The sequence below is a fragment of the Balaenoptera musculus genome, chromosome 10, assembly GCF_009873245.2.
Source record: "Balaenoptera musculus isolate JJ_BM4_2016_0621 chromosome 10, mBalMus1.pri.v3, whole genome shotgun sequence".
Taxonomy (NCBI): Eukaryota; Metazoa; Chordata; class Mammalia; order Artiodactyla; family Balaenopteridae; genus Balaenoptera; species Balaenoptera musculus.
The window spans coordinates 31,642,944-31,666,746 of NC_045794.1; the positions used below are offsets into that span (position 1 = coordinate 31,642,944).

Here is a 23,803-nt window from a genome sequence, read left to right on the forward strand (position 1 = left end):
TGAAGACTTTTGCCACCAAATGAACTGCCCAAGGCAAGTCTCTTATGCAGTTTGGCTTTAATTGCCTTCTTTTACTCTTTTTTGAGAGGTTATTATCGTAACACTTTTCCATCGAAAACAGTGTTCCTACCAGCGGGTATTTTGGAGTCTCCCTGCGCTACATAATAAGCAGTTCAACATTTTCTCCACATGAAATACTGCCATGTTACATTTAGGGGAAAGAATGGAAACTTGAAATAAAATCCTCATGCTTTTTCTTTTTCTCATGATTTTTTTTCACTTAATTATAAGTATTTTTCTATTTTGCTTCATTCGTTACCGAAGTGCGTGCCTCTCTGTCGAGGCACTCACTGCTCCTGATATTTTCGCCTGTCAAATCTCCCAGAGCAGATGGTCCCTTCAGGGAAGCTCTGGAAAGTGCTGGGTGTCTGGTTCTGGCTGGTCCCTCCCTCCCTCTTGGGGTCTCAGATGACAAGTCAACAAACCAGTTTCCTTCCTCTTAGGGGTCATTGATCCAGTAGCAGCAGGGTTTGGTTCCAGGGACTGCAGAGACCCTTTGCGGTTGGGTTTAGCAGCTACCCGGGTCCGCAGCGAGCCCTGCTCCTAGCGTGAGAGTGACATTCCGCCTGTCCAATCAGAGCCTCGGTTTTCCCTCCGGCGCCCGCCCCAGTTCCCTCGCCGCCCCAATAAGCGCTCTAAAAGGCCGGGCTTCTGCTGTCAAGTAGCTGGGGTGGGCTCGGCCGAGGCGAGGAGGGGCGCCGGGTGGGGAGATGCTCTCCCAGGTGTCTGTGGCGGAAGTGGGAAACCTGTAGGTTATGGTCCAGCTGTGCCGCGCCAAGGCGAGCAGGAGCAGGGAACAGGTAGGAGGCAGGACTTGCCCTTCTTTGCAGACAGAATAAAGAATGCGTGTTTTCCTGCTGCTGTTGCCTCCCTTCCCCTTCCCCTTCCCCCAGCCCCGCCCCGCCCTCGTCACCCCCAGATCTCCTGTAGTCGCCGCAGCTCTCGTCGAGAAGGACGGCAGGAAAGACTGGGTGGAGGGTGTGTGGTGCTGGGAAGGAGGGTTACGGGATGCCGGAGCCCGGGGTGACGGGCGGGGCAGGGCGGCAGTACTGTGGGAGAGGGGACCGAGCCCCCTCTCCGTCTCGTCAACTTTCCTCTCGGAGGCTGCGGCCGCCACCGCCGGCGACTCGCCCAAGGGATGCCAAGTCGACCTGGCAGGGGAGGGTCTGGGAGAGCAGACCTGTCAGCAGCAGGGAACCTGCAGGTCTTCCTAAATCGAGAAGAGAAGAGCATCTGCTTCTCCCCACGCCTGTCCGCACCCACTCGTTTCCCCTCTCCTCCCTTGCCTCTAGACTAGTACAACCCTGAAAAACTGGGAATGATTGCGCTGAGGGGAAGAAGGACTTGTATGTTCCCTGGCCCCTGTTAAGAACCGGCTCCTTTCGGGAGTGGGGGGTTGGGAAAAAAGCCTGCAACTCGCAGGGCATTTTCCAGTTAATTACGTCTCCACTGAGAAGACATCAGCCCTTCTCCCCTGTCTGCGACAGACTGAGGAGGGGAGAGGCCAGGAAGGCTTGGCTTCTTCTCTCCTAGCCTGACGCTGTTTGTCGGAAACCACCTTCTCGCCTAGTTCCTAAAAGATGGGTTTATCCTGGGGGAGTTGCGGAGAGTCAAGTAATCGTGCCGGAATGGGCTCCCAGGGGCTGCAAGGCAGCCTCCTTGGGTGACCGCATCTGGGTAGTAGGTGTTGGCCCAGTGCCGTTTCCTGCCGGAGTCAGACTGCTGGAAGCAGTAAGCAGAAGAACTGCAGAGAAATTAGACGCTGCATCACTCTCAGCGACTGATGACACCCTGCTTTGACAATTGCTGAAACATTCGGGTGATGGGAAGGAGGGTGAGGGGAGAAGTTGCAACCTTTTCTCATTTATTCATGCCACATCCAGCATGGGCATTTGTACACGTACTTGTGTGTGCATATCTCCAAGGTGGAGCTATATATAGCTCCTGCTCACCCAGCCCTGTTTGCCTGCTGCTGAGCAGGCTGCCTTGGTCTTCTGAAGCAATCTGGAAGCACTGAGTGGGAGGGGAAAGAGGGAATCAAATTCTCCATTAGGGGAAAAGCCTGAGAAGATGCACTCAGACTGAGGAAACCTTGCATTGAAATAATGTTTCTGTATTGCACATGAAGATCAATATTTCCAAATATTATTTTGAATACATTCTTAGAGTGCTATTTGATCTTCATCTATTTCCCTGCATTTTTCAGCTTCACAGTGTACACATGAGCCTTATCAGCCTGAAATGTAGCACATATATCAAATAAATATGAGTCATATGTGGGATATTTTATTAAATTCATCAGAGCATAATGGTTTCCCTATGCCTGTACCTTGGTTGTTTGGTGGTAAATTTATTTGGGTAGTAAATCACAGCTGGCAGCATTAGGGGATCTGGGGGAAAATCCCAGATCCACCCACTTTATAGGATATAGAACTAAGGGACCTTTGGAATCTTGGAGGGTAATTTTGTTATATTTCTTTGTACAAATTTTACTTGTGGACCTGATATTTAAACTTGTGCTGCTGTTTTATATCATATCTATTTGCACGACATGGACCTTCTTTTATAGATGTATGTGCATTTATTTTTCCCATTGCCTGGAATTAGTTAATCTTGATGAAAACCTTTATTTTCTTAGATGAGAAAACTAAGATTTAGAGGACATAAGTAATTTGTTTAAAATCTTCTGAAAGTCCACTATTTCAACTCTAATATTCCAACAACCTACTGTGAATTAATTGCATAGCAGTTTACCATCAAATAGAATTCTTCAGTTTCCCATGGTTTTTGGTCCTGGTAACAATATTTGATCAATATTGATACAGTATAGACCAAGGTTATTCAGTTATTCAGACACTGTCTGTTTTGTTGCTTGACCATTATTTGTATGTCTGATTTGTCTTCTAATTAGGCAGTTAGTACTTTGCAGAAAAAGACCATGACCTACATTTTGTATAGCCTACAGTTCTAAGTAGGCTCAAATATTCTTACTGAGGAAGTATCATCATAAGGAATTGTTTGGATGGATGCAGCAATGATTTTGGGTAATCCATTTATTGATAGAAGGCTATGTGTTGAGAACTACTTTTGGAAACTTCCTTTGGCTCCATTGTCTTCTCCATGAGCAGGAATGAATGACATAAGGCATTTCTATATCCTTCCACAGAATGATTCTATTTCCTAGTAGAGGTTATGACTGTGTACAGGTTATTCTATATATACTCTCATATCTTCTTCCCCTTGAGACCAAGTTGAAAGATAGACAATCCATATTTCTCTACACGAAGCATGCCATGCCATGTACCTTATTTTAAAAAAAGTGATCGACAGGGTCCATCCATTTCTACAGATAAATTGGCCATGATCTATGTCATATCAAGAACCAATCCTCTCTAAGTCATCAGTAAGTTCTTCTTCAAGTCCAGTATTCATTTTCTTTTTATTGGTACGTTCATTTTTCTGCCCTTTTGATCTGCCATTTCTGCTGTATTGTCCATTTCCTCCTTGAAATTTTACTTCTTTGTACCACAATGATCTGATGTCATAATTATTCTCTTACTTTTTATAACCCTGTCTTTGTGCCCCTCTTATGTCTTCTTCCTGCTCCTAGCTTTCAAATGAATCCCCCAAATGGATGACAATTTTATTAGAAATAAAACTTTCCTTTGCATTTCCATTTCTATTCTCTCTTCCATGAGTCATTCCAAAATATTATCCTGGTGGCTAAGAGCACAGGTATTAGAAGGAAGCCTAGATGTGTTAATATTCATATATCACTAGGCAGATAAGTGAATGTCAGTAAGTCAATTGGAAATTACAACAGCACTTATCTCAGAGATTTTTGTGGGATATTTTTCAAGTATTAAGTGAGATAATGCATGTAACACATTTAAAATAGGTATTGGCCCATAGTAATTACTCATAAGCAACAGCTATTAGTAGTAGCAATAGCTACAGTAATGATAATGTACATAGTGACAACCATTTTTTGCTTTCCCTCCATCAGTTGTCATCACCCTTAAGTTGGCTTTTACCAAAGGATACTGCAGTTTTCTAGGCTTTTCTGATTTGTGATCAGTTTTATTTATTTATTTTTAAGATTTCCTTTTCTCTACCTCCAAATGCCTACCATCCATTCAGTAATAAATTTATTCATTTCTATTCTCAACCTAATTTGTATTTTTCTCTGTTTTCCTTAATACCAGTTTCATCTGTCATTGCATGCCTCCCTTAGTGCAGTTATCAAATATACCAGTGTATAAGTTTCTCTGCTTTAATCTGTCAGGTATTATTATTGGTATAATATATTTTTAATGTCTCTTATTGATTCAATTCTGCTTTGAAACTTTCACTGTGCTTTACTTTGTATCTTTTTTAAAAAATTTACTTATTTATTTATTTGTTTATTTTTTAACATCTTTATTGGAGTATAATTGCTTTACAATGGTGTGTTAGTTTCTGCTTTATAACAAAGTAAATCAGTTATACATATACATATGTTCCCATATCTCTTCCCTCTTGCATCTCCCTCCCTCCCGACTTTGTATCTTGAAGAGCACTGGCTTTGGAGAAAGAATACCTGGGTTCAAATCCTGAGAACAGGACTTACCAGTTGTGTGAACTTGGAAATGTAGCAGGTGAAGGAATGGGGCATTATTTCACTATGGTTGTCTGGATGACTTACTGTGTAAAGTTGTATTTGAAAGTATATTCATTTAATATTACATTTAAATAACATTTTTATGATTATAAGGAAATATGGGATCATTCAAGAAAAATTGGAAATAAAATATAATTCCATCATCATGCACAGAGATCCACTATCAACCTTATAGTTTTATTTCTATGAATATGCATAGGTATTTTAAATTTACAGATTTGAAATTAGAGTGAATATTCATTTTGACATTCAACTTTTTTCCCACTTAACATCATACCATAAATATTAATTTATTTTATTTAATATTCTTACTAACCATGTTTTTTTTATGGCTGCCAAATAATTTTTATATAGAGCTTTTAGATAGTTTCCAGTTTTTCACACTTATGGAAATGAACATAAATATTCATTAATCTTTACCTTTCTGACCATTTCCTTACAGTAACTTCTTAGATGTTACTGGATCAAACATATAAATATTTCCAGACTCCTAAGGCTTATAGCCAAATTGCCCCAGCAAAAAAATTTGTACAGAAATTGGTACTCAGTTTAAGCTGATTTGGCAATAGTCTTATTAATACTTTGTACTGTGGTTAAAACAATTGCGACTATTTTGATAGCAGAAATTAGGTATCTAGTTATTCTTTGAGTTGTGTTTCTATGATTTTGAATGAGTTTGAGAAATGTTTTCATTTCTCAAATTGTTTATCTGCCCTTTTATTTCTTAATTTGTGGATTTCATTTGACTATTTCTTTATTGGGGTATTCATAGTTTCTTCATATAATTAGAAATCTGTTGTAAACTGTGAAAATTTTCCCCACCCTGTTTTTTTGCCTTTAATTTTTTATGTGTTGAACACACAGAAATTTGTAACCTTACTGTAGTTTAATCTATAAATCTATTTGCAGTAATAGCTTTCATTTCTTTAATGCTCAGAAAACTTTCTGCTACCTGACAAAGAATTGAACATAAAAGCACACGTTTGAGGGTGCTTTTGCTGAACTTCTTTTCTTCTTTGAAGTAGTATTTGGCTTATGTATATCATGTATCTCTGTGTGAAATGGCTCCTGGGGACATAAATACACTCACAGTCTATTGAGATCCCATTATTATTTATGTGACTTTCCCATGAAGTGAATAGTACCTTTATTCTTTCTGAGCTACTGTTGTCCATTTTAAAAGTGCCACAGGGAAAAATGTACTTTGGAAGATATTAAAGACCAGGTTACTCCGCCAGAGCAGGGCACACTGTTTGCACAATTATCTGAATGACTCAGGCACTAAATCTGCTTTTGCCAGGATTATCCAGATGGTCCTTAATTCACTGGATAATTGTTCACCCCTGTACTTGATTTTGATGATATAGACTGACTGTGTCGTCACTTTTCCTGCACTGTTTTATTTGTTGCTATTCTCTAAATGCTTAGGGTTTTTCACATTCATCTCTCTTCATGAGAGGCAGTTTCTATGGTCCTAAGAGCACACGTTTTAGAGTTATGCAGAGCTTTGCACAAAACCTAGCTCAGCCACTTACAAACTGTGTGACTTGGGGCAAGTTACTTAATTTCTTTAAGCCTTTGTTTCCTGTGTAGGAAATGAGGATATTCTGAGGATATTCAGAGTTCAGAGCCCCTACTTCAGTCCCCCTCTCTGTAGTCTTCTCAAGAACATTCTCCACACTATAATCAATTGCCTTTCTGAAACCAATCTCAACAGGTGCCTCCTCTGCTGAAAAATTTTTGATAGAGCTCTCTCTCTCTTTCTCTTTTTAACAACAAGATGCCGGAAGTCCTTTAGGTTGTACTTAAAGTCCTTTACTAAATGGTCCTTGTTTACTTCTCTAAATTCATTTCCTAATTATTCCAGTCTCTTTTATCTCCAATCTCCCACAATGCCAATCACATTAAACTGTTCACATTTCCCCTTATTCATCATATATTTTTCTCTCTTTTCCCAAACTCCACTTCCGCTCCATATTCTATTTTCTGCCAGACATCACCTGTTCCCTTGTCTGCCCTGTAGTTTATCTGCCTAACCTCTTCAAGGCTCAGGTCAGCTGCCACCATCTTAAGGAGGACTTCTCTGAACTTCCAGGCTGAGTTTTTTGTAAGCCCTTGAAGACAGAGACAATGCCGTATTCCTCTTTGTGCCCAATGAAGACCTTGACATATATTTTCTGAAGAAATGAATTAAAGAAGGTTAAGATTAAACACCTTTTTAAGATTTCAACAAGTTAAGAATTTATATCTCTACCTTGGAAACCAAGAAATAAAACTAGAAGCTATGTCAATCTTCTTAATTTGTCAAGGATTAACTTCCTGGTTTTGTTGATTTATACAGCAAGATAGGTAAAACAGAGTCTTTTAATAAGCAATTTGTCAAGATAAGAGATGTCTAAGACATTGAATAATTCCCAAATGCTAAATATGTAGGTAACTCTTTTAAATAATTCTCCATTTTAGAAGGAGGAAGAAATATATAGTTACATGGATAATGTAGATATATAAGCTTAGCTGTGTTTGAACTAAATATTGGTGAAATTAATCCCTTTTCTCTTCATTTAATAAAAATCTTCCATTGGTGTGGTCTCTGGAAGTTTATAAAACATGGTTACATGTATAACCTTGTTGGATCCTTTGCAACAATTCTGAAAGTTAGATTGAAAGATGTGGTTATCCATTCTTACAGATAAAGAAACAAGCTCAGAGAAATGAGTAATTTGCCTAAGATCACATTAGTGGCAAATCTGGACAAGATATAAGGTAATCTTACTCATACTTGCATGTTTGGTCTATTATGCTCAGCCAAAACATCTCACAGAGAGGTGCAGTCCACCATTCTGTCCAGGTCAAAGACATTGGTATTGAAAGATATAAATAATCCACTGAGAGTCCAGAACAATCCAGTAAAAATTTACTGCACTAATACCTATGTATAGTTGTCACTTTGGTTTTTAATAGCTGAGAAGTAACGCACTGACAGTGATTTTTGATTTCAACATATTGTAAAATCTTGTATTTGTTTAATTGATTGATTATGTATATTTATATATATTTGTTTACATATATATAAAACTTCAGAGTGTATTTATTTTTATTTTTGGCGACAAGTACAATGTCCTTTCCCTTATTTTTTTTACTAGAATATTAAAATGCTTTTTCTAGATATTCTTAATTAAGTAGAAAATATCCAGCTTTTCAGTTTGGCTCTTAGCATATATTCTCTACAATCTTGGAGAATCAGATGAGTCAAATATGTTTTTCAGAAATATTACAAGAGTTGAAAACATTTTTATGAAAAATAGATGGGTACTTACCTAGAGCACTGATCTAGCCTAGTTTAAAAATGAAAAAAAACAGAAGTATTGACTGATTTTTTTTATTTGGTTGTGCAGATAATGTCTTCTCTATAACTGCACTTCAGTTATTAACAACAACCATTTATTGAGTGCTCACTCTGTGTTGGGCATTGTTTTAAATGTGTTGCACATGATATCTCATAACTTAACCAAACCCAGTGAAATGGATTTTATTTATTATTTTTACCATTTTACAGATGAGAAAAAATAGATATATTAAAAAGCTAATGATTAGAGAAGATAGAATTCACATGCAGGTTAACTAACTCTTAAACCAAGATTATTAATCAGTGTGTTATTCTGCTCTCCATGATATCTAGTTTTAGTATTTTGTTAGTCACAGTTTAAATTTCCTGCATTTCAGGTGACCATCTATCCTTAGACTCTCACATGAACTTAACATCAACACAACAGATTAAATCATTCTAAATTTATATATGTTTTATTTATGGAAATCTCATAAACAAAATGGTCTTTCACTACAGTGATTTACATGGGGCAGTTTTCGAAACATAAATTAAGCAATTACAATGCGCTATTTTAAAATTCATTATTTTAACTTTAAACTAAGTAACAGAATTTTGTATGCTTTTCTGCCCTAATTTTGCTTGCTGACATTACAAACCATAAACAGTAATTCTATCCTAAGACATCTAATCAGATCGTATTTAATTGTCATGGTTACTGAAAGTACAGATTTGCTATCAGTAACAGGCAAGATTGCCTGCTAAGATATTATAAATAATATTTATAATATTCCAGTTTGAGGCTCAACTTATTTAATATAATAGAAATTTATATCAGATGAAAATTCCCATTGCATATTATTTTTATACATTAAACACAATATATTTTAACTGAAAATCTTTAAAAATACCTACTGGATTGATTTACTGTATGTTTCTTTAGCTTTCAAATATTATTTTAGAGGTCATAACAACTCTTTTGGTACTAGAAAATTAACTCATTTTTCCCCAAAAATGTTATTTGGAAACTAAGACATCTATTTTCAATAAAACGTTGCATTGTTTTTTTAAACCTTTTTAATTAAAGAGTAACAGAAATACAGAAACGCACACAGAAAAGAGTCAGCACAATGAATTATAACAAAGTATTTATATCCATGAAATCAACACTCAGTTTTAAATAAAGAACCTTGTCAGCCCCCAGAAATCCTTCTTCCAGCCACTCCCAATTATTACCACCTTGCTTTTCCCCAAAGGTAATCATTAATTCTGACTTCAAGACCATAGAATCATTTTGCCTTTTTTGAAATTCATACAGACAAAATCATACAGTATGTGACTTTTTTGTATCAAATTTCTTTTGCTCAACCTTTTTGGTGAGATATATCCATGTTTTTGAATGTAATAGTAGTTCATTTTTGTTGTCTTATAGAATTCCATTGTATAAATACTCCAAAAATGTACCTATCTCTTCTACTTGTTAGACATCTGGGCTCTTTTCAGTTTTGTGTAATAGTTTTCCTATGAACATACATTCTTTTACATGTCTTTTGTACACATGTATGTGTATACATTTTTGTTAGGATATAACTAAGATTAAAATTGCTGAGTCAATGGCTACTGTTTAGTAGAAATTGCTAGATTTTCCCAAGAGGTTGAGCCAATTTCTAATTCAATCTGTGGGTATGAGATTTCAAGTTACTCATTAGCTTTGCCTTCACTTGGTATTAATAGTCTTTTAAACTATTATAGTAGTTGGGAATGTGTGGAGCTGGATATCTAATTATGGTTTTAATTTGCATTATTTTCATTAATATGTAGTTAACCACCTTTTTATATATTTTTTGGCCATTTGAATATGATGTTTTGCAGTGTCATTCAAAGATTTTGTCCATTTTACTATTGGTTATTTGTCTTTTATTTATTCATTCATAAGTGGTTCCTTATATATTCTGAGTTTGAGCCCTTAGAAAATATTTGCAAATATCTTTTCCCACTCTATAATTTGCCTTATCATTCTCTTAATGTTATCTTTAATCAACAGATGTTCTCAGCTTTAACGTAGTCCATAGTTAGAATTTTTTGTGTTTTATTTAATAAGTCTTTCCTTATTACAATCATGGAAACATTTTTCAATATAGTATTTGTGCGAGACACTATATTGTTTTCATCTAAACAAAACCTGTAAAACTCATGTATCAATATTAATAATTTCTTATCTCATAAGAAAATTTCTCAAAAGTTCATCCTTAAGTATTAGATTTTTTAATGCATAATTTTATCAAGTTAAGGAAGTTCCCTCCTATTTCTATTTGTTAAAATATTAAATATTTTTAATAATTTTAAATTTAAATTTATTCAGATGATCATATGATTTTTATCTTATCTTTGTTAATGAAACAAATTATATTGATTGATTTTCAAATGTTAAACTAGAATCCCTACCCAGAATAAATTTTAATAGTTTATTATGTATTTATTACCTAGAAAAAATTTAACTAGTTCATTATGTATTTATTACCTGTTAATGTATATTACTAGATTAGTGTTGACAATGTTTTATTTAGGATTATTCTGGTAAGAGTTTGTGAATGATACATTTTAATTTCTTATAGAATCCACTAGTGAAGCCATTTGGCCCTAGAAATATTTTTGTGGCAGTATTTTAAATTAAAAATTCAGTTACTTTATGTGTTATGAGTCTATTCATATTTCCTAAATATTATTTAATCTTTTTTGTAAGTTGTACCTTTCTAGGAATTTGCCCATCTAAATTTTCAAATATATTGGGCATTGTTCTTCAAAATAGTCTCATACAATCTTTTTAATATGTATAAGATTTGTAATGATGACTGCCTTTTCATTCATTTAAATCCACCCACAGAGCTGACTATTCTTAACATTTTATATATATTTTAAAAGATTTTTATGAATAGAATATAGTTTTAAATATATTGCTACTACTATCAAAATGCATCATACTATATGTAATGTTCTGTCACTCATTTTTTTTATCTTGGCCAACTTTTATTTTCACACATTATAGTGCTAACACATCCTTTTTAGTATTTGCATAATATCCCTTTGCATGAAACAGAATTTATTTATGTCCCCCTTATTGGATCCTTGGGATATTTCTAATTTTTTTTAAAAGAATGCCACAAGAACATTATTCTACATGTACATTTGTACATTCATTCCAATATTTCCCTAATACATTTCTAGAGTGAAATTGCTAGCAAAGAGACATATCTTTTGCAGATTATCAGTATTTCCAAATTGTTCTTCAAACACATTATAACAATATATAATCCTAGTGACATAAATAAGAATGTTTGCTCTTGAATATCCTCCCTTGTACTGAGTATTATCAATCTTTCAAATACTTTCAGATGTTTTCTTTCCAAATCAGACTATTATTAAAAAAAATATATAAATAAAGCACAATTATCCACCAATGACATCATAAAACATGAATTTAGTATTTCCCTATTGATTGTTTTCTTTTATACATAAAAATATTGTGTCTATTATTGGGATTGTAAAAGATTTCAATTAAATTTGACACTAAGTTGGTTTTATAAAATTTAAGTGCTAAAAAACTCTCCTGCCTTCATTGTTTGTTATTTTAGTATCATAGATTTTCAATATAATATATGGCTATGTTTGCTCATGCAGGAAAGAGTATAGTACTAGCTGTTCAGTAGACATAGATTTAAATCTAAATTCTAGCACTTAGTAGATATGTATTCTTAAGAAATCTACTTAACTCCTGTAACTCTGAGTGGCTTCATTTACTAAATTGAGGAAAATAGGTATGAAAGTAAGTTTGCTGTATGTCTGTCATCTGATTATTTACTAGGTTTGATTAAGGTGATTAAACTAGTTAGGCAGGGCCTTTTCTCTTTCACTTTCACCTCTCAATGTTACTTGTTCTTCAAGGAAAACAGTTTCCAAGTATGAAAAAGGACTGTCTCCCATGAACAATCTATAAAGTAGGTCCTTCTGCTAGAAATGGAAAGAAATAATGTGATTAATACTTTTTTCCTTCATTTATTATATATTGTATTTGTAAGTGGAGGGAAGGAAGAAGCGGAGAGGGAGGGAGGGAGAACAGAAACACACATCTCCTATGTGGTAGGCTTTGTGGTAATGAATAAGTCAGACTTTTTCCTGCCTTCAAGAGGCTTCTAAGGTAAGTGGGGAAAATAGATGAAAAGATAACCCCAAATTGTGTGATAAGTGCTTTAATACAAGGAGATTCAACATGATAGGTGAATATTGTATGCCAGGGACATTTAGGAGAGTATGACTGGTTAAAATAACTGAAAGAAATCTAGTATATGATAGATTATAAACTATAAAGTAGCAAGACATATGGGCAAAGAGGAGAAAATGGTAGATCAAGAAAGTTTTTTTAAAGTGTTTGTATTTTACCCTAGAAGCAATAGTTCCAAGTAAGGCAGTGATTTAATTGAATATCCTAAAATGTTTTTTTGAGAATTTAATGAAGTAAAATAAAGATATTAGGTATGAGAAGACTTTGTAATTTAAAAAATGTTAAGGAAATTAACTAGATTTGAAGCAGAATGTTTATATAATTCTTGATAAGAAATATTGCTACAATATTGGCAGAGCTGTACCCTCCAAATCATCTCTTTTAAAAAGCTCTCCTAATAATTTCATTTTGACTTTATTTTGCTTTTAGTATGTTATAAAACTTCCTTTGAGTAAATAAGGAGAGAAATTTAAATATATATTTTCATCTCAATCTTCCCATAGCTTCTTTGAGAGCTAGATTTCTGCTAAGACATACATATCTTTTAATTTTTTAATTTTTTTATCATTATTTTTTAAACATCTTTATTGGAGTATAATCGCTTTTCAATGGTGTGTTAGTTTCTGCTTTACAACAAAGTGAATCAGCTATACATATACATATATCCCCATATCTCCTCCCTCTTGTGTCTCCTTCCCACCCTCCCTAACCCACCCCTCTAGGTGGTCACAAAACACTGAGCTGATCTCCTTGTGCTGTATGGCTGCTTCCCACTAGCTATCTGTTTTACATTTGGTAGTGTATATATGTCCATGCCACTCTCTCACTTCGTCCCAGCTTACGCATCCCCCTCCCCCTGTCCTCAAGTCCATTCTCTATGTCTGCATCTTTATCCCTGCCCTGCCCCTAGGTTCTTCAGAAACTTTTTTTTTTTTTTTTTTAGGTTCAATATATATGTGTTAGCATACGGTATTTGTTTTTCTCTTTCTGACTTACTTCACTCTGTATGACAAACTCTAGGTCCATCCACCTCACTACAAATAACTCAATTTCGTTTCTTTTTATGGCTGAGTAATATTCCATTGTATATATGTGCCACATCTTCTTTATCCATTCATCTGTTGATGGACCCTTAGGTTGCTTCCATGTCCTGGCTATTGTAAATAGAGCTGCAATGAACATTGTGGTACATGACTCTTCTTTTTGAATTATGGTTTTCTCAGGGTATATGCCCAGTAGTAGGATTGCTGCATCATATGGTAGTTCTATTTTTAGTTTTTTAAGGGACCTCCATACTGTTCTCCATAGTGGCTGTATCAATTTACCTTCCCACCAACAGTGCAGGAGGGTTCCCTTTTCTCCACACCCTCTCCAGCATTTATTGTTTGTAGATTTTTTGATGATGGCCATTCTGACTGATGTGAGGTGATACCTCATTGTAGTTTTGATTTGCATTTCTCTAATGATTAGTGATGTTGAACATTCTTTCATGTTTTTGTTGGCAATCTGTTACATATCTTTTTAAAAGCCATAGAAGTGCATGGAAGTTCATAGAAGTTCATTGGACTTTGGATGTCATTTCCAGCCATGGCTGAGAATACCACCATGCTTATTTTATAAACACACATGGTTTACTCTTTGCATACAATTGTATTTGTTATAGGGGCATATAAAATAGCCATTTGTAATATGACTAAATCACTAAAAATGTTGTCCAGTAGTACTCCCAAAAGGTGTTTTGTTGGTGAAGGAACAGGGAAATGTGAAGAGAGAACAATATTTTGGAGTCTTTAGCTTCCTGGGTGATCTTTGCAGTTTACTGGATTGCTAAGAATATTAAAATTAGATTTTTGTAGCATATCTAGTTCTCAGGATGGTTGAGAAAAATGAATATTTTATTTACAAACTCAGAGCAAAGAGCAAAGATCACTTGTTCTAATTCTTACATGCATATCAATAAAATGGATGCATTATTTTATATTATGTCCTCCAGTGGCTTTTTAATCCTGGGTACTTTTCTCCAGTGTAAATTGTATTATGTACTAGAATTTTCAGTCTAATTTGAAGTTACATTTTCTTCCATTTATTTGATTTTATGTTTGAGAGAAAACATGGTATATTACTCATTGCTATACTTTTATTTTTGGAAATCAAAGTTGTATCATTAAAATGTTCTGTTCACATTTTTCAATACCTATTGGTTTCTGACAATATGCTTAAAATGTTCCACTGCATACTGTCTGATCTGAGGTGGTAGATGTGAATGTAATAACTGCTAGTAAATTGAAATATTTCTTTAGAACCAACTGAGAAACTGTGTTACAAACGTTACCACAAATCATGTTTATTCATATTGCCTTCTATTTTTAAGAAGAATACTGCAGAACAAAGGAATTTGGATTCTTGCTAATATGTAGGGTAAGGAGACAATCTTGCTGGACTCAGCAATTTTTTTATTTTATTTATCTTTTTAGATTTCTTAGTGTAATTCACACATAACCTAGTTACTTCTGTTTTTGAGTTTTAAATCCAGCCTTCCTCCACAACCCTTCTGTAACACATTCTGGAAGATGACATTAATATTTATGTTACTAAAAATATCATTGTGAAGTGGAATGCCTTAATTAATTAAATGTTGCTTCACTCAGCATGTCTTCATCTCTACTGCTATCCTTAAGCCTTTGCAGGAGGAGGGATCTCTCCTCTTTCTTAATTCCAGTTCCTCTACTTTTTTTCTGGATCTCAATTTTCTACAACATGAGAGAAAATTTGCTCTTATGTTCATATGCTTCCTCCCCAGAAATGCCAATCTTTCTTTCTTAACTCCCTAATATTCCCCTGCCTTCAAACTTTTCAGTTGTTTTTCTACTAACTTTTCTAGGTTCTTTTTAAAATTTCATGTTTTCTTGTCTCTTCCAGAATTACTAGTCTACAGTTTCTAAATATGACCTCAGCTATAGCAACATTCTCCTTCCATTCGTCTGATTCATTGTAATGGAAGACGAAAGCCAACTTCTTCATAAATTTTTTTTCTCTTCCTGGGTTCTGGATTACACCCTCCTATCTTTTTAGCGTCCTCACTATATTCATTACCACCTCTTTCTTGGATCTTCAACTTTGATCTTTCTACTGGCTTCCTGATGCCAGCATTTAGGCATGCCTAATTCTCTTTCATTTGAGAAACAATGCAGACAAAATTAAACAAACAAATCATCCTCCAACTCTTGCCTCCCACAAGCTACTGCAGTCTTTTCCCTTTTCTCTTTCACAGCCAAGTTTCTTTGAACATTTATCTATGTTTGCTTTACCATATTTTGCCTTCAATTCTCTCTCTAACCTTTGAAACCTGGTTCTTATGCCAGACATTTTAGTAAAACTGTACTTTACAAGGTCTCCAAAACACCCCTTAGTTCCTAAATTCTGTGGGTACCTTTCAAATATCACCTACTTGACCTTTCAGGAGAAAATTTAACACTGTTGAATTTTCCTTCTTGGAAAGGTCTTTTCATAGTTTGGATTTATTGTTAAGCAAATCGTCATTTCTCTTCCATACCCACTGTTAATACAGCATACAGCTGTACCAATTGATGTGTTCAGTCATACGTCTAGCTTTGCCCAATGTAATAGTAGTAGATGTGTACTAAGCAAAGATTATGAATCTGAGTTTGGCATGGTTCTTACACTCAGTCATCTGCATTGAGAAGCACATATGCTGGGAATCTGCTGATCCAAGGTGAAAGTGGAAACATATGAGCAGGCACGAGGGCAATACAAAGCTTGGAGCCAGACCCAGTTACTGTACAGCCTAAAGCATGATTGACCTAGTCAAACTGTGGACCCATGTGCAAGAAAAAAAAATATTGTAAATTTGGGATGTTTGTTTTGCAGCGTTATTGGGCAATAGCTGATTGATATAATTCAATTCCTTGAGATTTCATGAAACCATTTTCTGGTTTTTCTTTTAAGTCTCATAAACCTTTGTAGCCTTTTGTAATCTTTTCTTCCAGAGGCTTCTGCCCTAAACCCATTACCTCAGTTTGAATACCCTTACTGTGAGATCCTATTCCCAGTGATGGTTCTGATTGCTATCTATATGCTGATAACTTCTAAATAATTAGCTTCAATTTGACCTATACATCAGACCCATCTTGTCAAAAATGCATTGGACATCTTCACTTGGTGGTTTCACAATCACACCAAACTCCATTTCCTGAACACAGTGCTTCTGCTCCACAATACATTTCATACTCAACCACAGGGGGGATAAAACTAAAACAGCTATGTACCACCAACGTTACAAAAATTAGTATAGAGGTTATGATTTATAGCATTTTTGCTTTATGCCTTTAAATGCATTATCTGACTTGTTGCAACAACTCCATGGGTTGTAAATTATTATCCCTACTTTGATGGACATGAAGTCCAATTAAATAAAATAAGATCAATAGCTAGTAAGGGAGCGAAACAGATCAAATGCAAATCTGTCTGACCCCATAGTGTGGACCTACTTATAAAATTTTATGGGCTGCTTGTTTAAAATTTAAATTTAAGGACCAGACTCTCCAGTGATCTTTTCAAGGTGTTGTACTGCATACGCATATTACCTATTCAACAATAACTATCTCTGTTCCCTCAAGAAAAAACTTTCTTGCTATCCTCCACACAAACCACCCACATTACTGCTTCTGTGTCTTTGTTCATATTATTTATTGTAAATAATGGTAGCTGTCTCCACATATATCCAGATTCTCTCTTTCTCAGATGCACTTCATTTAAAGCTTAAGGCTTTAAGAGATTCTCAAACTATTTCTAATGACAGTGGTTAATTTCTTAAACCCCTATAGTATTTTTTTTCTAATCAGATCAACTAAGATTTATTGCAAATTACTTGCAAGTCATGATCTTAATCATAAGGAAGCTTTTACACTATATATAAATAGTATCGACCCCACAGAAATTTTCAAGTAAAATTATGCAAGTGAAATATTACTAACATATAACTTGTATATATTATTTAATAGTTTCATATTCCAGTTTCTTTAGTTGTGTCTTGAACAGAAAGACTTGTGGTCAGCCTCTTTTGTGTTCATTTCAACACCAAGTACATTTCATTGAAAAGTTGAACTGAGTATTTTAAATGAACTGAGTACTTTATTTTTAACCCCTATTATTGCTTTTTCTTTTACTGCTCTCTCAAAAATATCATTGAAGTATCATATCACCTAGAGAGATATTTCTCTCTCTCAAATCATAGATTTATATAATTCATTGAAATAATTATAGGAATTGACTTATTTATGTTATTAAGTAAATGTAAATAAAGTTAGCCAAAATCAAAGCTGCAATCTCAAGGAGCTTAGTTATCAAGGTCTTCATCATACTTGTTTATATGAGACTAAATAAAGTATGTGAAAAGTAGAATAGAGTCACTCTGTGATTTCTATTTCTTTATGCTAACAATTTCTGGATTATTTGACATATTTTAGGTAAGTTTTTCTACTTATGAAATGGCCTAACAGATGTAAATTGTTCAGTGTAGTTTCTCACAAAAGAAGCATTTGATAATAGAAGCGCTGGGGAGGTCATGCTGAAGACGTTATGCTTTTAAGGTTCTATCACATTAAAAAAAGAGTATCATGAAGGCAGAGAAGATAGTCATTATTCAGGGAGAATACCGAGGAATTCTCTATGTACGTAGTAAAATAAGTGAAAAAGTAAATAAAACGTCCAACCAAAAACCCTTGTGTTCTGTTACCTTAAGAACCGTTGGGAAGTAAATGTATATGTCTTTTCCACATTTAGTACTTTGGTTTAATCTATTATTAAATGGCAGAATCATACTGTTTTTTCCTGATATTTTCAGATTACACTCTGCTCTATTTCTCCCTGCTAAGAGAAACAAGATGAGTTCAAATGACCTCACTGGGTAGTAATTGGGATTCTTCTGAATTTCTTTCTCCTTGAAGTGGTAAGAGATGGGATGATTAATTATGACCTCATTCTATTCTGTTGTTAGACGTTGGGGTACTAACTAAAAAAAATTCAGGCTTAACCACATATGAATATAAGTATGTAGTCTAAAGTCAATATAAAAGTTTAAAATTGTTAGTTTTTTCTTGGATTATCCATATAATAGGTCTTCTCTAATTATGAGGATAACTGAGAGTTGACTTAAGCATCTTGTCTGTTTGAAAATTTTCCACTGATAGGCACACTAAAGATTTTCAGCATTTCAAGAACTAGATATTCATTTTAACCATTAGCAAACCCAGGAAGTTTTCGCAGTTTGGGCAATTCGTGAAAAAATGGAACAGACTTCACAGACTCTTAGTATGGGGGATTTCTGGAATTAATAGGTTGGGAAGTAGCAATTGTAAAATTTTACTCAGAAGATCACATATTACTGAATTATAAACACCCCCCCTCTGTCCATTTCAGGCACGATTAAAATGTTGATCATTAATGGTGCTATGTTATCCATCTTTATTAGAAAGTGAAAAGATACAGTGGCATATCTAATTACTAATTCTTTATTATAAGGATGCTCTCATCTCTTGTGTCTTCTCAGAAATAGATGTTGCTGGACAATATTATATATTGTTTGTTTTAAGAAATGACACTTTGAATTAGCTTTCCTGCAGACATTTATTCAATTCTGAACTGGTTACCTTGTAAGATGTAAACTGTCAAGAACTCTAATATGAATTGCTTTATAAACACATATATAGGCATTCATCATAAAGCAACCAAAATGTAAGGCTTAATTTCAGTGAGCTAAAAATGTGTTTATTATGTTACACATTCTGCAGTTCATGCAACTTTTGTATTTTTGTACTATCCAGCTCCCAGGGGATTCTGATTTCTTCAGGACCTGCTGAAATAGAATATGACTTTGATATTAAACTTTATTCTGTATTCAATCCACTCAAAAATGGACTGCAAGTGTATTGTTTCTTACAAAAAGGTAAATATTGATCCTTTCAAATCAGAACCTCATCAAGTCCTCATGGTCATTCTGCAGCCGACTGAAGAAATTCCCTCTGTGTGAAAATTATTTTGTAAGCATTTTTATGGAAAAGGAAAAATAGATGCAGAAAGGAATGAGATGACAATCTATAACACCATGGATTATGAACTGAATTTTATTTGCTTTAGATATCCTCTGAGCCTGTGATTCTCCAGCATGAAAATAAGTATCACTGGAACAGTTTGTTAAAACTAATGCTCTCAAAACTTCTGATTCAGTGTTCTGAAGTGGGGCCTGATAATTTGTATTTTAACAAGCTCTCAGGTGATGCTGATGCTGCCTTCTCAAGAACCACTTTTTGGGTATTCCTCTAATTACCTCTGGTACCAATTCTTTGTTAACTGGTAACACTTACCTTCAGACAATGATAACCACACCAAGAGTATTAGCTAATGGAAGAAATAACAAAACAACTTAGTTTATTGTATAGGATGATGCTGCATTAGCAGGATTCTTTGCCTTGATTTAACATTACTAACACATTTTTTCCTTACTATCAAAAAATAACAAAGGTAATCTTCTAGGGCCTGATTTGATGATTCTTGTGTTGGAGAAAATATTGATATTCCTGTTGATTTTGAGAAATAAATCTGTTATGGTCTCAAGTTTTTATTACAATCAAGTCTGGGGGGGAGCAAGTGGGATACCCATGATGCTTTCTCATGAACAAATAATTTCAAGCTCCTTATAGTCTAGTAGTTAGAGAATATGAGGGTGAATGTAATTTGCTATGAAAACTAGTAAATGTACCCTTGAGATTAATGATAAAATCCCACAAATATTTCTAATATTTTGAAAGTCGAGATGATAGAGTATCTCACAATCTTAGCTGGATATTAAAATCACCCGGGTAATTTAACAATACTGATACCTGGGCCCCACAATTTAGACGGTCAAATTTAATTGGTTTGGGTCTGGTCTTGACATATGGAAATGGGTAGAGGAGAAAGATTAAGGAGGGAAGTCCAGACAGGAAGCCAACTACCATTTCTCAAGACCTGCTTTCCATATGTCAGGAACTACATGAGACATTTTATGAATATTGTCCCTAAACCTCACATAAACTCACAAGATAACTATCAATTAAGAGCTTTTTAAAATCTAAGGAATAGACTTGAATAAAGGGATAAAAGAACTTTCTCATGGCAAGAGGTTGTTTAATAAGTGGGAGATTGGTCACTAGAACCCAGGCTGTGGTGGCTCCAGTGTCCATTCTTCTTCATTTCCTTGCATGGGTACTAGATGCCTCTTTCTTCTATCTCAGGTCAATTCTATTGTTTCCTTGAAGGAGCATTATAACTATAACTTCACAAGGAAAATAGTTTCATAGCTCTATATAAAAAATACAGCTTTGTTTTTCTTGCATTGGTTTAGGTTGAAATTTAGCATTACAATCACCACTGGATAAAATCACTCCTGTAAGCACAGTGTACCTAGTGAATTGGAGGAATCTCTTTTAGTATTTCTCAAGCAAAATAGGGGCCTCTTGTAAGTAATTGTGTTTATGAACTTTTTATAATATTTGGTTTACATATTTAGGTCTGTATTATTCTTTAATCAGGTTTAAAGATACTAAGTAAAATGGGATTTCTTTGGTTGTATATTTTATCTTTCAAGAAAAGATTCTAAATGTTTAATTGACTGACTTATAAGTACAGTCGATTATGGTTTAATTTTTTTCTCTGTTTTTAAAATTGTTTTCATGTACAATTCAGCCTTTATAATGTTTTTTATCCCACCTGATGGATATCTCTTTTTAAAGCAATGTACAGTCTCATTTGAAACCAAGAACTTGCTGAATAGTGTTAAAGGTGGTCCTGAGGGTTATGAAATTCTTTCAATACCTTCTCTGGTAAGGAAACTGGAGCTTTCCAGTCAACAGGAAGAGTTGGCTTTAATGAATTCAGGCCTGTCTGTAGAGCCCAAAGTACAGAAAAGAGGCCTCTGGGGAAATGGCTGAAGTACTCTACCAGCCCAGCATTCTGGAACAGCATGATTGAATAGAGTACTTAGGTGGCACTATGAGGTAGAGATTATCCCCTCTTTACAGATGAAGAAACTGAGGACACCTGAGGCTACATATTTAGAGCCATAAATCATAGGCTGGCATTTGGACTCAGATCTGATGGACTTTGCACCTATCCTTCAAAGTTTTCCCAGGCTCTACTGTTCTCTTTATTCAGACAGACTGGCTTGTGTATTTCTAGGCCCTGGCTATCCATCTGATAAAAATTTGGCATTTCTTTCCATCAAAGCATATTTTCCAAAGGTGTCCTTAGGAAGACAGTCTCATTGAATTTTATTTCCCTTAACCTTAGATGGTATGAGGTGTTACGTCTTTTAAGAGATGCTATTTGAAATCACCGTTATCTGACTACCTGCATGTTACTACAGTTCAAAACTTTTTAAACATTGGACTGTTAAAGTTAATTATATGGTTGTTTGTCCCTTGAAGACAGAAGTGTTGCTCATTCAGCTGGAAATAATGTGCTGAAGATGGAAAAGTTAACAGTTGCTGATTCATCACATGGAATAATGCATATTTATGGATATTCTTTTATAATAATAGAGAATGCTAAATAAATCAGTAATATGTGAACACAATGGGAAGATGGACTAATAGTCACTTTGATTTAAAATTGAGGATAGTTACATTTTCAGAGTATAGTATTTAGAGAAACTTTATATAGAAGCCTAATCATTTAGTCACCACAAAATCTTTTTACCCCAAGAATTTGCTATATAATTTCTAAGTTATTTGATAAGCAACTTCTAAATAACAGTCCTTCTTAACCTGATCATCTGGCGTATAAAATACAGATACTAAATATAGCAGTTGAAAGAAGGGAAGCAGTGGCTTTTAAGGAAATGAGCATTCAACTTTGAATCAGGACCAGAAACTTGACTATATTTCATGGGAAATTGTAGAACTCAACTTATCTCATTGTGCTTTGAGGTCAGAAAAATAAATCATTATTATTTGCTTAGTATATTCTTTCATGGTTCAGAGGAAGTATATAATATGCTAGCTACATAAGTGCAGAGGCTCTTAGATGGCAAAGTAAGTATTAAGTATCTACCAAGTGTTAGCATCATGCTAAAGTTAAAAGAGTAGAATTCTGTTAAAAGATATACCTTGCTGGTCCTAACACTGACATTCAGCAATGTGGCTTTCTTAGACTAATCTACTTATGAATCTACTCTCTATATTTTTTACTCAAATTTATCTCTAAAGAATGTCAAACTCAGAAAGGTGAGTTTAGAAGAACATACTTATTAGCAGTAATTTGATCTCTTAAGTTCTAGCTTTAGTCACTGTCTTTTAAAGATTTAGTTCAGAGTATGTTTCATTGTTAAACACTATAGATAGATCTCAGTCTAAGTAATAGATACCCATCACAAAGGTTTTGTGTGTGTGTCTGTGTGTGTATACACACGCAAGAGAAGAGCAGTATAAAAAATGTTATGACACACAGTCAAATAACATTTAGTTTGTATGGCTGTTATGTGTTTTTGAAAATTGAATTTTATTTGAAATGTGAAGGTAATATGGTTGCCAGATAATTAAATCCTATTATAAATCCCTTTGAAAAATTAACTATTATCAACTAGTTTTTTATGTAATTCAACATTTTTTGAACATAATCTTGTTAGATTATTTAAGCTGAAGCTCAAATGTGATTGTGTCAAATATAAAATAAGGAAAATACATTTTTGCCCTTTGAGAGAACATTATAAGTTGATCCTCTGTCTTCTCTTTCCAAACCCCAAGCATCACAGTTCATCAGAATGTCCTCATTTATCAGAGTTGTTTAAGACAATGAAGCCCACATAAAGAATGCAATACTTTGTATCTCAGTCCTCCTTGAGCATCTCCAGACGCAACTTTTCACCTTTCCCATCACATTCCCTGCCCAAAAAAGTCAACAGAATAAGCTAAATGGGTGATGGCCATAAAATCACTCAGGACCAGCTCCTATTTTCTCTCTTATGTTGGATCTTTTCTTTTTTTATATAAATTCATTTATTTTATTTTTGGCTGTGTTGGGTCTTCGTTGCTGCCCGCGGGCTTTCTCTAGTTGTAGCGAGTGGGGGCTACTCTTCGTTGCGGTACATGGGCTTCTCACTGTGGTGGCCTCTCTTGTTGTGGAGCACGGGCTCTAGGAGTGCGGGCTTCAGTAGTTGCAGCTCGTGGGCTCAGTAGTTGTGGCTTGAGGGCTCTGGAGCACAGGCTCAGTAGTTGTGGTGAACGGGCTTAGTTGCTCCATGGCATGTGGGATCTTCCCAGATCAGGGATCGAACCCGTGTCCCCGGCATTGGCAGGCGAACTCTTAACCACTGTACCACCAGGGAAGTCCCTGGATCTTTTTTCCAAGTTTTAAAATTCTTTATGTTATATAGAGAACTCTAAAACGTCATCTTATTTTCACTGATAAAGAGAAATGCCAATAT

General features: G+C 34.9%; 1 protein-coding gene across 5 annotated transcripts in view; it reads left to right on the plus strand.

Moving 5' to 3' along the window:
• Positions 1 to 717: 717 nt before the first annotated feature.
• CNTN1 (contactin 1) overlaps positions 718 to 23,803 on the plus strand; it is a 358,325-nt gene continuing 335,239 nt past the window's right edge. For 4 of the 5 annotated variants that reach the window (XM_036867147.1, XM_036867145.1, XM_036867146.1 and 1 more), the window contains exon 1: positions 721 to 860. The gene's annotated coding sequence lies outside the window, so the exon portion shown is untranslated. Of the gene's footprint in view, positions 861 to 23,803 lie in introns of all 5 variants that reach the window. The other variant, XM_036867150.1, reaches the window with a different exon arrangement.